The sequence below is a fragment of the Elgaria multicarinata genome, chromosome 11 (genome assembly GCF_023053635.1).
Source record: "Elgaria multicarinata webbii isolate HBS135686 ecotype San Diego chromosome 11, rElgMul1.1.pri, whole genome shotgun sequence".
Lineage (NCBI taxonomy): Eukaryota > Metazoa > Chordata > Lepidosauria > Squamata > Anguidae > Elgaria > Elgaria multicarinata.
This window is the reverse complement of record NC_086181.1, coordinates 32,716,172-32,728,270: the sequence shown is the minus strand read 5'-3', so window position 1 is coordinate 32,728,270 and position 12,099 is coordinate 32,716,172. Positions and strand designations below refer to the sequence as shown.

Here is a 12,099-nt window from a genome sequence, read left to right as displayed (position 1 = left end):
GTCGTATATAAACAGAGAAGACACAGTTGATGTTATTTGGACTAAACTGGGAGCTGTTTATGTTAGGGATACCGCAGGAACTAGAATAAGTTTAACCAGAAAGCTCTACCGCACACTGATGAAAGAGGGAGAAGATGTAAAAGCCCACTTGCAGAAATTAAGAGACTGTTTTGAAAGTCTAAATGCAGCAGGCTTACCTTTGAGTGACGAAATGAAAACGTATGTGGTTTTGTCGAGCTTACCACCGTCCTGGGACGTGCTGGTGACAACTTTAGAAGCAATGCGGATCCAAGACATGACTTTAAATTTGATATCGGGCAGATTGATAGAAGAATATCAAAAGAGGACTTTGAGAAAGTCAGCCCAAAGCAGTCCAGGCGATAAACCAGACGCGTTTGCAAAATGGTCTGGGTATGACGGGGTTAAGGCTTTGGTGAAGAAGGAGGAAAATGAGTCAGCGTTTTCAACTTCGAGAAAGCCCAAACCTAAGAAACCTCTACGGTGCTTCAGGTGCCAGAAGTTGGGACATTTGCAAAAGGATTGTAGAGTTAAATTACAATCAGAGCCCAACAAAGAGGACAGAGGGAAGAATAAATCAGTGCAGCTAGTGACGGCAGAAGAAAGGAGTCAGCTCTGCAAGCAAGCAGGAGGAAAGAGCTTCCAGTGGCTCATAGACTCTGGATCTTCTACAGTGATTTCGAATAGACCTGACTTCTTCCAGGACTTCAGGGACTCTTCTGAAAAATCTATCACGCTGGCTGATGGCAAAAAAGTTCAAGTGTCTGGCGAAGGCTCGTGCAGACTACCTTTTTTGAAAGAATGCTTTGATAATGCATTGTTTGTTCCCAGTTTAAGTTATTCTCTTCTAGGAGTGTCAAGTTTAACAGAAAAAGGTTTCTGTGTGTCTTTTGAAAAAGACAAATGCTTTATTCGGAAGCATGGACTCCTAAGAGGAACTGCAAAGCTGCAGAATGGATTGTATTTTATACAGGACAATCCAAATGAGGAAGAAACTCCAGAGGTGCAAGCAGGTTATATGAAACTTTTGAAAATGTTCCTAACCATGACAATTGCATCCATGTTTTACATAGGAGACTTGGACATTCAAGTTTTAAAGTTCTGAACAAAACTCTGAATTTTTCAGAGGGTCTAAAGGTTCAGAAGTGCAACAATTTTCTGGATTGTTTGGTTTGTAAAGTTGCAAAGTCTAAGGAGAGGAATATTCCACGTGTCAGAGACTGGCGGAGTCAACACGTATTGGGACTGGTGCACATGGATTTGACCGGCCCATTTCCAGAGAGCTATGGAGGAGCCAGATATGCTTTAGTCATTCTGGATGATAAAACCCGTTTTTCGTGGGTATATTTGTTAAAGCACAAATCTGAATGTTTAGGCACGGTGCAGGAATGGGTTAAATTCATAGAGAGAAAACTTCAGAAGCAAATACGTGAGATTTTGACGGATCGTGGAGGCGAGTTCCAATCGAACGGCTTTAAGCAGTTTTGTAAAAAGACTGGCATAAGTCATAAATTATGCAGCCCGAGGACACCGCATCAGAACGGCAATGTTGAGAGGCGCATCGGCGTGCTTAAAGAAAAAATGCAATGTTTATTAAAGGATGCCGAAGCAGAGCCACAATTGTGGGGAGAAGTGTTTGTGGCAGCCAATTACCTTTGTAACAGGACTTGGACTAAAACCATAAATAACATTCCTTTCTTTTTGCTTTACAACAGGAAACCAAATCTAAAGCACTTGAGAACTTGGGGGAGTTTTGCTGTTGTAAATGTTCCAATTTCACAGAGACGTACTTTTTCTCCGAAGGGAATTAAATTGAGATTCGTAGGTTATGATCACAACAACTGGAGGTTCTTGTGCAAAGGGGGAAGGATAGTGGTCTCTAGATCAGCTAACTTTAGTGAAGCGAATTGGAAAAAGGTGCATGACAACCCGGAAGTGCTGGTAGAACTAGAAAGCAGGCAGGAGCCTGAATTGTTGGTTAACCGTCAGAGTACTAAGACTCAAGAGTTAAGGCAGGAAGAGCAGCAGGAAGAAGCTCCAAGACGCAGTCAAAGAGTTAATAAAGGCATACCACCAAAACGGTACGGCTTTGAAGCTTGCTGTGTGAATTATGAGCCTAGTTCGTACTCTGAAGTAAAGAAGTTGAATTCTTTAGAGAGGCAGCAGTGGGAAAGTGCCATGCAGAGAAAGTTAGACAGTCTCAGAGAAAACGGAGTGTTTGAAGAGACGAGTTTGCCAGTAGGGCAAAAATCTCTAACTTGCAGATGGGTATTTAAACTCAAGCAGCTAGAAACAGGGGAGCAGAGGTTCAAGGCTAGGCTGGTCGCCCGTGGGTTCAACCAGGTTAAGGAGGTCGACTATGACCAAACTTTCGCCCCAACAGCCAAATCAGAGACTTCGCGTTTGTTTTTGACTATTGCAGCCAAAGAAAACCTTAAAGTGAGGCAATACGATTTTCAAACTGCCTATCTCAACGCACCAATCGTTGAGAAAATTTATTTAAGGAAGCCTGAAGGTTTAGAAACAGATGACAACACCGTGTGGTTTCTAAAGAAGGCGATTTATGGGCTTAGGCAGAGTGCTAGGTGCTGGAATTCTTTACTGAACAATACTCTGGTGAGTGAAATGGGATTTGTAAGAAGCCTAGCTGACCCTTGTCTTTATACAAAGGGAAAAGGTAAAGCCTACAAGGCTATTTTGATTTATGTGGATGATTTGATAATATCTTGTTCTAGTGACGCTGAAATCAACAAAGTAGCTGAGCAGCTGAGTAGCAGGTACAATTTAAAATCCCTAGGTGTTGTAAAGAATTATCTAGGAGTTGAAATCAACAGGGCAGAAGATGGAAGTTTTTTGCTAAGTCAAAAGCAAAAAATTCTGAGTTTGCTGGAACGGTGTGGAATGTCTGAATGCAAACCAGCAAAAAGCCCTATGGAACTGGAAGACCTAAAGAATCTACAAGGAGAGGACTTTAGTGATCCAGGCTTGTATCATTCAGTGGTGGGAATGTTGATGTATTTAGTGAATTGGTCAAGGCCAGATTTGTCTGCTTCCGTCAACATTTTAAGCAGGTTTGTTGCTAAACCAACTGTGCCTGCTTGGCAAGCAGTGAAAAGGATTTTGAGGTATTTGAAAGAGACCTTAAATCATAGCTTGAAGTTATCTGCCGAGGCAGATAAGAAGTTGTTATGCTATGTGGATTCAGACTGGGGTGGCTGTGTCGAGGACCGCAAATCCACGTCTGGATACGTTTTGACATTTGGAAAGGCACCGATATGCTGGAAGTCCAGGAAGCAAGCGTTTGTTTCTATATCGTCTTGCGAGGCTGAGTATGGTGCTCTTTCTGAACTGTGTGGAGAAGTTACTTGGCTAATTCAGTTAATAAAGGACTTTTAGGTCCCGGTGGAGAAGCCAGTGACAGTTAAAGTTAAAGCACATAGCCAACACAAAGAAAGTGGAAGTTAGTTTATTGTGAGTCTAAAGAAAACCTTGCTGACATGTTCACAAAACCACTAGGTCCCACCAAACACAGGGAAGTTTGTGAAACTTTAGGTTTCAGGGAGGACAAATGTAAATAACTGTACAATGTGTTGTTAAATCCAGTGTAAACATAAGAAGGGGTGTTGGATCCTGGAATGGATCCTGGTTAGGTTTCCAGGGATTTACTAATTGCTGAGGAGCTGGAGGAATCAGAAGACTCAGCAGAAAACTTAAAGGTCAACGTTGCACCTGGACATTTATGTCATGATTGAATAATTGGTGACTTGATTGTTTCAATTAAGGGATTGCAAGCAGTTGCATCACTGTACAGTTAGCCTATAAAAAGGATTGTATTCCCATGTACATGTAACTCACTCACTCCATCTATATATCAGAGCTGTATTGACTGACCGTATGTAAGTATTTGTATTTGTGATTGCCATAACTAAATTATATTTTTATATGCCAGTAAAGGTTTCTTTAAACCTACTGAAAGTCTCAGTCTTAATCTGTGTCTGTGCTGACTTTGCTGGAAACCGCTGCAAAACTCTGTTATAAGGTTATTGGCCAGAAGCCCAGTCTGGCAATAACTAAAATAAGGTTGTAAATATTAGACCATCATATCCCAACAGCTAAGTCATGATAATGGTAATTATGGCAAAATGACTCATAAAGTATGTGATGCATCAAGGTGGAGTAGATAACTGCACCACAAATTCTGAAAGTGCAGATTTTTGGTGCACAAGTGTGTTCTGGTTCGCATATATGTTCAGGAGGTGAAAAATGGGTACTTTTATATAAAAGTTGAGACTGAACAAATTTCTCCTCCATCCCCACTTCCAAACTGTTCATGCTAGTGATACTGAAAGGAAACCTCCTCCCTGCCCCTTTTGGGAATGCCACCTTCCACCATTCTACTTCCTTTTTAGAAAATAGGAGGGACCTGGGATATCACCACTTAACAGAATATTATTACTGAATATAAAGAAAATGTGAGAAACATTTGAGAAGACTATAATAGAGTCTTCCAGCATCAGCGGCAAAGTTAGGGAATTTAAAACTCTGGACTTACAGAGACCCCATCTTTACATGGCAATTTGTATTACTTCACTTACTTCAAAATGTGGTAAGTCCACCCTGCAGCATTTAGGCCCTGTCCTGCTGGCTGGGGATGATGGGAGTTGTAGCCCAATAAATCCAGAGGGTACCAGGCTCGGGAAAGCTGGTGTATTCTAATGGGGAGGGGGTGGAGTAGAGTTAGAGATAGAAAAAGGTTTGTAAACTGGAAAGCTCAACACCCACGAAATGTAATGAGGTAGCGCCTAATTGGCTGCTCACATAATGAGAAGCCACCGTGGAGGAATTTTGAATATTCATGCCGCAGCAAATAATATTATTATGGATGTTGGCTTTTTTTAGGGTAATTGACCAGGGCGTGGGAAGTAATGACAGGAGACTGTCTGCCCATAGATGAAAATCTGTCTTGAATATTTTGAAGGAGCTAACCCCAGGAGCTTCAGGGAGTGGGCAGGAGTGTGTTGGCTGAACATGAAGTGCTTGCTATACACTGGGGATCTGCTATGTTTCTGCTCTCTCTGGAGATCTGATGTGGGTAGCATCTCTGCTGCCTTGTTGGAAAAGTGATTGTTTACCTTTAAACAAAGCAAATATTATAAAGACATCCTAAGTCTCTAGTAATTTCCCACCAAAGGAAACTACGCTCTGCACTGTTGCCCCTGGAACTGCTTAATACTCAGATTGTTGTTGTGTTGTTGTTAACCACTCTGAACAACCCATCAACAAGCCATGGGTTCTCAAGGTGGCTTGTTTGAGAAAAATAAACCACACTACATGGCTAACAAGCCACCATGCGGAAAACACGCTGTGTTCAGACGACACAATAACCCACCCTGTGGAAAACATACTGCATTCAGACAACACATTAATCCACCATGCAGAAAACGTATAGCGTTCAGACAACATGATAACCCATGGTGGGTTAGTGTGTTGTGTGAACTCGGCCATTTTCAAGTTTCACAGACCATCCAGCAGATTAAGCACTGTATACAGTAAAGAGCACTTCATAAATGACAAATTGCCAAACAACAATTAATATTTGTGTATGTCTCCCTTTCTATTAATTAAGTAGTATTTCTTAAACAATTATGTAGTCTCTAGCACTTTTTAAATAGGTTTTAATTTGTTTCTCTGGGTTTTTAGTAGCCTGATTTCAAGAAACTTAGTGTTTCCCATGACTTTACTTCCATGCCAGCACAATCTTCATTTGCTAAATTCCTGTGGATCAGGCTGCTTATTAAACTATACATAGACAGGCACAAAAGCTCTGGACTACCCTATTTCTTCGATTCTAAGATGCACTTTCCCCCCATATAAACATCTCTAAAAATGGGGTGCATCTTAGAATCGCGGGTGTGTCTTAGGTTTTTTTCCCCCCTGTTGGTGGTACTGAAATTAGTGTGCGTCTTACAATCGATGGCATCTTACAATCGAAGAAATACGGTAGTTTGAAAGCTGGCACTTCCAGATATATGATGTGTAGACCCATAAGTTTTCTTTGACTAAGAAGTGGGATGTTGTGTGTAGAGGAGACAAACAATAGATGTTGGAAGACAGGAGTTGGGCAACTCTGTAAAATAAAAGGTTATATGTATTAATTAGCCCACCAATGCCAGGATATCTATGATATCACCAACACCTGTTTTATAAATGGACACCGTTCATCATAATGCAATTGTCATTCCCTATACTTTGTGCATTTTATTTCTCTGTCACCTCACTGTTTACAGTAAGAACAAAAGAAGCAAAGGCCCATCTTTGGCATTCTGTTCCCAGTGACCAACCAGATTTTTTATCTGAAGCCCACAAGCAGGACATGAGCGCAGCTAGTGCCATGTTCCTCAGCAGCCAGAAACATTCTGCCTCTGATCTTAGAGGAAATATACAGCCATCGGGACCAGTGACCATCGATAGCCAGGTCTTCTGTGAATTTTCCTAGTTTCCCCTGTTCAAGCGGGTGGCCATCTTCCGATAGCGAATCCCATAGTTCACCTAAGTGTTGTGTGAAGGAATACTTCCCTTTTATTTGTCCTGAATCTTCCACCATTTTTTGGATGAAGCCAAATAGTATTATGAGAGAGGTTTTCTCCCTATTAGCTTTCTCCATACCGTGCATCATTATAGACACCTCGATCATGCCCATCCTATCATTTTTCGCTAGTCTACGAAAGTTTATGCCATAATAAATGTATTAGGGCACAATCCTATGTCCTACAACTCCCAGCATTCCCCAGGCTGGGGGAATGCTGGGAGTTGTAGGACTTTTTTCTGCTTAAACATGCATAGGATTGCGCCCTTCCGTTTTTAAGGCTCACAAGTTGTTGTTGTTGTTGCACAGGCTAAAATGATCTCCCCACTGGAAAAAGTTAATGCTTAATCCCGGGGCGTGGGGAACAAGAGCAGAAGGAAAGAATCATTTGCAGAGGAACTTCCTGTTGGGAAAAAAAATCCCCTTTAATTCGCGGACTCTCGAGTTTGATCTGCATGCTGGGAATTTTCATTTGAGCGTGTGTGTCTAATGGATCAAGGTTCAAACCTCTCGCACAAGAAACGCCCTGGTAGGAATTATAACGGAGTTTTCCCCCCTCCTTGGATTAGGAATGTCATTCAAGGAAGGGGGCGGGGAAGGGGAATGGATTTGATCCATTTAAGGAACTGGTCTAAATGTGCACGTGGCTTTCCCTTTTTCTGGCCAAATATCGTCGGGTCTTTTAGAAAGTTCAGTCAGGCGACTGGGGAGGGTCTCAGAGCAGAAAGGGAGATGAAGGCTTGGTGAACTTTGTGGGGAAATAGTGACGCTGGAAAGGAAGGGGCTACAGCGGGGGCTGAAGACTGCGGGAGGCCTTGGCTGCAAACGAAGCCTAGAATTCAGGAGCGGAACCCACGCCTGATTTTATATGTTTGTTACATTTATATGTCGCCTTCCCCCCCCCCACCCCCAAGGAGCCCAAGGGGGAGTACATGATCCTTTTCTCCATTTTATCTGCACAACAACCCTGTGAGGTAGGTAAGACTGAGAGTCAGCGATTGGCCCAAAGTCACCCAGTGAATCTCGTGACGGAAGGGGGGTGGGGTTGAACCCCGGCCTCCCCAGTCCTAGTCCAACATTCTTAACTATGACACTACCCTGGCTCACTTTGCTTGTGGGAGTTATGGTGAGTTCAAAGCGAGGAGGGGAGCCCTTGGGGGGAAATCAGCGCCTTTCACTTCCCCTCGCTTTCAAGCCTAGAAAAAGTGATGGCAAAAGTAAATGGCACAGAGCTGGAAAAGTGCAGGGGAAAAGGCAACCCATATGACCGTGGGGGTTGCTGGTATGATGCACTGTGCCTACGAGGAAAGGTGGTTTATGAAGGTGGAGTGTTGGATTACAGTTCTCATAGTCCCCAGTATACTTGGGTGATCATATGAAAAGGAGGACAGGCTCCTGTATCTTTAACAGTTGCATAGAAAAGGGAATTTCAGAAGGTGTCATCTGTATATATGGAGAACATGGTGAAATTCCCTCTTCATCACAACAGTTAAAGGTGCAGGAGCTATACTAGTGTGACCAGATTTAAAAGAGGGCAGGGCACCTGCAGCTTTAACTGTTGTGATGAAGAGGGAATTTCACCAGGTTCCCCATATATACAAATGACACCTGCTGAATTCCCCCCCCCCAATGCAACTGTTAAAGAGACAGGAGCCCTGTCCTCCTTTTCATATGGTCACCCTAACTGCCAGTATACTCCATTAATATACACTGGCTCAATTGCCTTCAACATTCCATAGGTCCTGGGAATAGTCACAGTACATAGGCCCTTGTTAGGTTGCTATGCTGCGTTTTAAACACTTCTCTTTATTTTAACTTACAAACTAGTCTATTTCTGTGTGCCTAGGAGTCTCCCTAAGTACATTTATTTATTTATTTACAACATTTATGTACCGCTCCACATCTAAAGAGATTCTGGAGGGGGTGATCTGTAAGAGATAAAATAATAACTCTGAAATTCACTGCCTTGTTTTAATTCCATGATTTATACGTATTCTGTCATGGCAGCCTTCTTAAACTAGTGGCTTCCAGATGTTTTGGATGACATCTGTAATTCCCATCATGGTCTTGCTGTCTGGGAATTATGGGTGTTGCAGTCCACATCTGGAAGGCACAAGGTTGGGGGAGGCGGTGTCATGGAGATTGCTTTTAATAAAAACGCATCTGTTCATTTTGTTTTTAATAATGACTTACTAGTTTTTTGACAACAGACTGTTCTGTCCATTCTGAGGAAAATAATAATAAACTAGCTGTACCCTGCCACGCGTTGCTGTGGCTCAGTCTGGTTAAATTGAAAAGAAAGAAAAGACAAAGCGGATGTTTCTAATATGTTTAATTTCACAATGCTTGTGGATATACAATATTTTTAGTTGTTCCATTGTCTGTGTAGATATAGAGATTGTCTGGTTTGCCGACTCTAGAACACGCAACATATAATTGTCCATGTGAGAAGCAATCTGTGTCTAGATCTAAACCTCACAATTCTAAAGATTGGCCCTGAGCTTTGTTGATGGTGATTGCAAACGCCAATCGAATTGGGAATTGCAATCTCTTAAATTGAAATGGCATATCTGTTGGAATCATAGGAATGCGAGGAATGAGGACATCTTCACCTTTGAAAGGTCCTGTCAAGATTGATCTCCGACTATAACAATTGCCACTTCGTCTATAGTTGGAGCATTGAATCTTTGCACATGTTCTCCAGCAGGCGTTTTGTCAGCATGAATAACAATGTTGTGTGTATCAGATGGCATCATGTCAATTGCTGTTTTGAACAAATGTACTAAATTGTTTTTTTCGTGAAGTAGCTGTTGCAGTTTTGAAACGATGGACCTTTTTATGCCAGTATAAATTCCGCAGCGTGCATTCAATTCATCATTGCCATCACCAATGAAATACATTTGTAGGAATTTATGTTGACTATCTTGAAACGGAAGGAAGGAGCCGGCTTTATGATAAATTTGTCCTTTGACTTTGAAAGTTGGCATAAAAGGAGCTGTGATGATTTCTGCGCCGAACGACGTCATTTGGAAGCATGAGTTGTATTTCCTGATGTTAGATAGGAAATGCTTTGATTCTGCGGTATATCCGGCAAGCAAAGTTTGTAATGGCTCTGGTGGTTCTCCAAGTTGAGGCAGTTTAATTTTTCCAGCAGCGCAACACATTCCTTTTGTTTCTCCATTAAATTTAAGAGCCTTGCAATAAGGACACACTTCAGTCATAGTGCCGATGAGAACATGCCGCCTCAAACTATAATCATCAGCTGGGTTGTACCGGAATGCAAGGTGATTGTAATCGTGTGATTGTTTACCACGGAGTCGTGTTTGACGCTGATGTGCTGTTTCTCGTTGACGTCTTTCAGCCACTCTCAGCCTGTCGCGTTCATTCTGTTGAGAACAAAGCAGATCTGAAGCTGTAGAATGCGATTGCTGTGCTCTCAACCTTGCATCCTCAAGTCTGGCTGAACGTTGCTTGGCTGGTTCCTTGGCACGTATTTGAGGCATTCTTTTTCTTTTTTTCTCGTTTGCTGATGCCCGTTCTTCCTCAGTCTGATTTGCAATTCCCGTTCTTCCTCAGTCTGATTTGCAATTTCTCGTCGCAGTGCTTCTGCTCTGCGAGTATGACAACCTAAGTGTGATCTTCTGCAAGGCATTATTTGGATGAAGTAAAGCAGATTGTTTGGTTTTTAAAAAAGGATGTTTTACGGTGAGGAGGTTAGTGGAAACCCCTGGCAGTTACCTTTCTTCAGAACGTGTAACTGTCACAGGTGTGACATCTATATTCACTCAGCCAATTGTGAGAGAACATGCAAATAGGAGAGGACGCAGAGGCAGTGGATTGGCCTACTGGTTGGCGATGTCACAATGATCAGCAGGACTGGTTTTGAGGAGGCCTATTTCTTTGATTTTAAGACAAACTTTTGACCCCATATAGAACATAGTTACATAACAACGCTCACGTATTCGAATGCAACGTTGTGTCAAAATTTCAAAGCAATCGGTGAAGAACTTTCGGAGATATAATGTCTGTTTTGAACGAACATTTACATTTTTATTTATATAGATAGAAGAAGACTGTCTGCACCTGGACGGGGTTGCACTCTCCCTAAAGGATCGGGTCTGTAGTTTGGGGGTGCTCTTGGATCCAGAACTGTCACTTGAGGCACAGGTGAACTCAGTGGCAAAGAGCACCTTTTATCAGCTTAGGTTGATATACCAACTACGCCCTTATCTGGACAGAGATAGCCTAGCTACAGTTATCCATGCTCTGATAACCTCTCGCTTGGATTACTGCAATGCGTTGTATGTGGGGCTGCCTTTGAAAACGGTCCGGAAGCTTCAGCTGGTACAAAACAGGGCAGCCCGTTTACTAACAGGGACTGGCCGGCGAGATCACATTACGCCAGTCCTTTTCCAGCTTCATTGGCTGCCAGTCCAGGTCTGGGCCCGATTCAGAGTGCTGGTATTGACATTTAAAGCCCTAAACGGTTTGGGGCCAGGTTATTTGAAGGAACGCCTCCTCCCATATGTACCTGCCCGGACCTTAAGATCATCTACAGGAGCCCTTCTCCGTGAGCCCCTGCCAAAGGAAGTGAGGCAGGTGGCTACTAGAAGGAGGGCTTTCTCCGCTGTGGCACCCCGGTTGTGGAATGAACTCCCCAGAGAGGTCTGCCTGGCGCCTACACTGTACTGCTTTCGTCGCCAGCTGAAGACCTTTTTATTCTCTCAATATTTTAACACTTAATTTTAACTTAAATTTAAATCTTACTGTTTTAACTCTGTATTTTAATCTTATATCAATTTTGCTGTGTGGTTTTTATCCTGGTTGTGCTTTTTATACTGTATTTTGTAATTGTGCTTTTAACCTGTTGGGTTGTTTTATTGTGGTTTTAATTTTTGTGAACCGCCCAGAGAGCTTCGGCTATTGGGCAGTAAAAAAATGTAATTAATAAATAAATAAATAAATAAATCACCTACAGGGGATGCAACTATCACACTAGTCCTGTTGAGTTTCTGACCCAGATGGAGTTGGAGAAAACGGCTGAGGCATTGCAGGTGTTTCAAGGCTCACAGCTAGAAGCACAATCCACTCAAGTTGGAGCAGACCCCACCAAGAGTGGCATCTCCAAAGGGGAGCGAATCTGTCAGCCCCTACAAGCAATAGGTGAGGTGCAGAATACACAAATCGCTAGATAAATTGCATGAGTTCTGTCCTCCCATGTTGCATTGTAAACTCACTTGCCAGTTAGCCCATGATGCAGTGAAACAATATTGTGTTGTGTTTGTAAGGGCTGCTAAAGAATGGTAAAAGGATGACATGTTCCACACTTTCAGTGTCTGCTTATGATTGGTGGGGTGGATAATAAATAATGATTTTTCAAAAGAAGCATTTGTTAAAACAAAGTAGACAGGGTTTGATTATTTATTTATTTAAAAATCAATTATGTCAACATATCCTTTAAAAGAGAAGTGGGCAACTTGTGCCCCTATAGGTTT

General features: G+C 42.4%; 1 protein-coding gene across 1 annotated transcript in view; it reads right to left on the bottom strand.

Moving 5' to 3' along the window:
* Positions 1-665: 665 nt before the first annotated feature.
* TBRG1 (transforming growth factor beta regulator 1) overlaps positions 666-12,099 on the bottom strand; it is a 30,936-nt gene continuing 19,502 nt past the window's right edge. Inside the window, exon 2 of the transcript XR_010025974.1 lies at positions 666-675. The gene's annotated coding sequence lies outside the window, so the exon portion shown is untranslated. The remainder of the gene's footprint in view (positions 676-12,099) is intronic.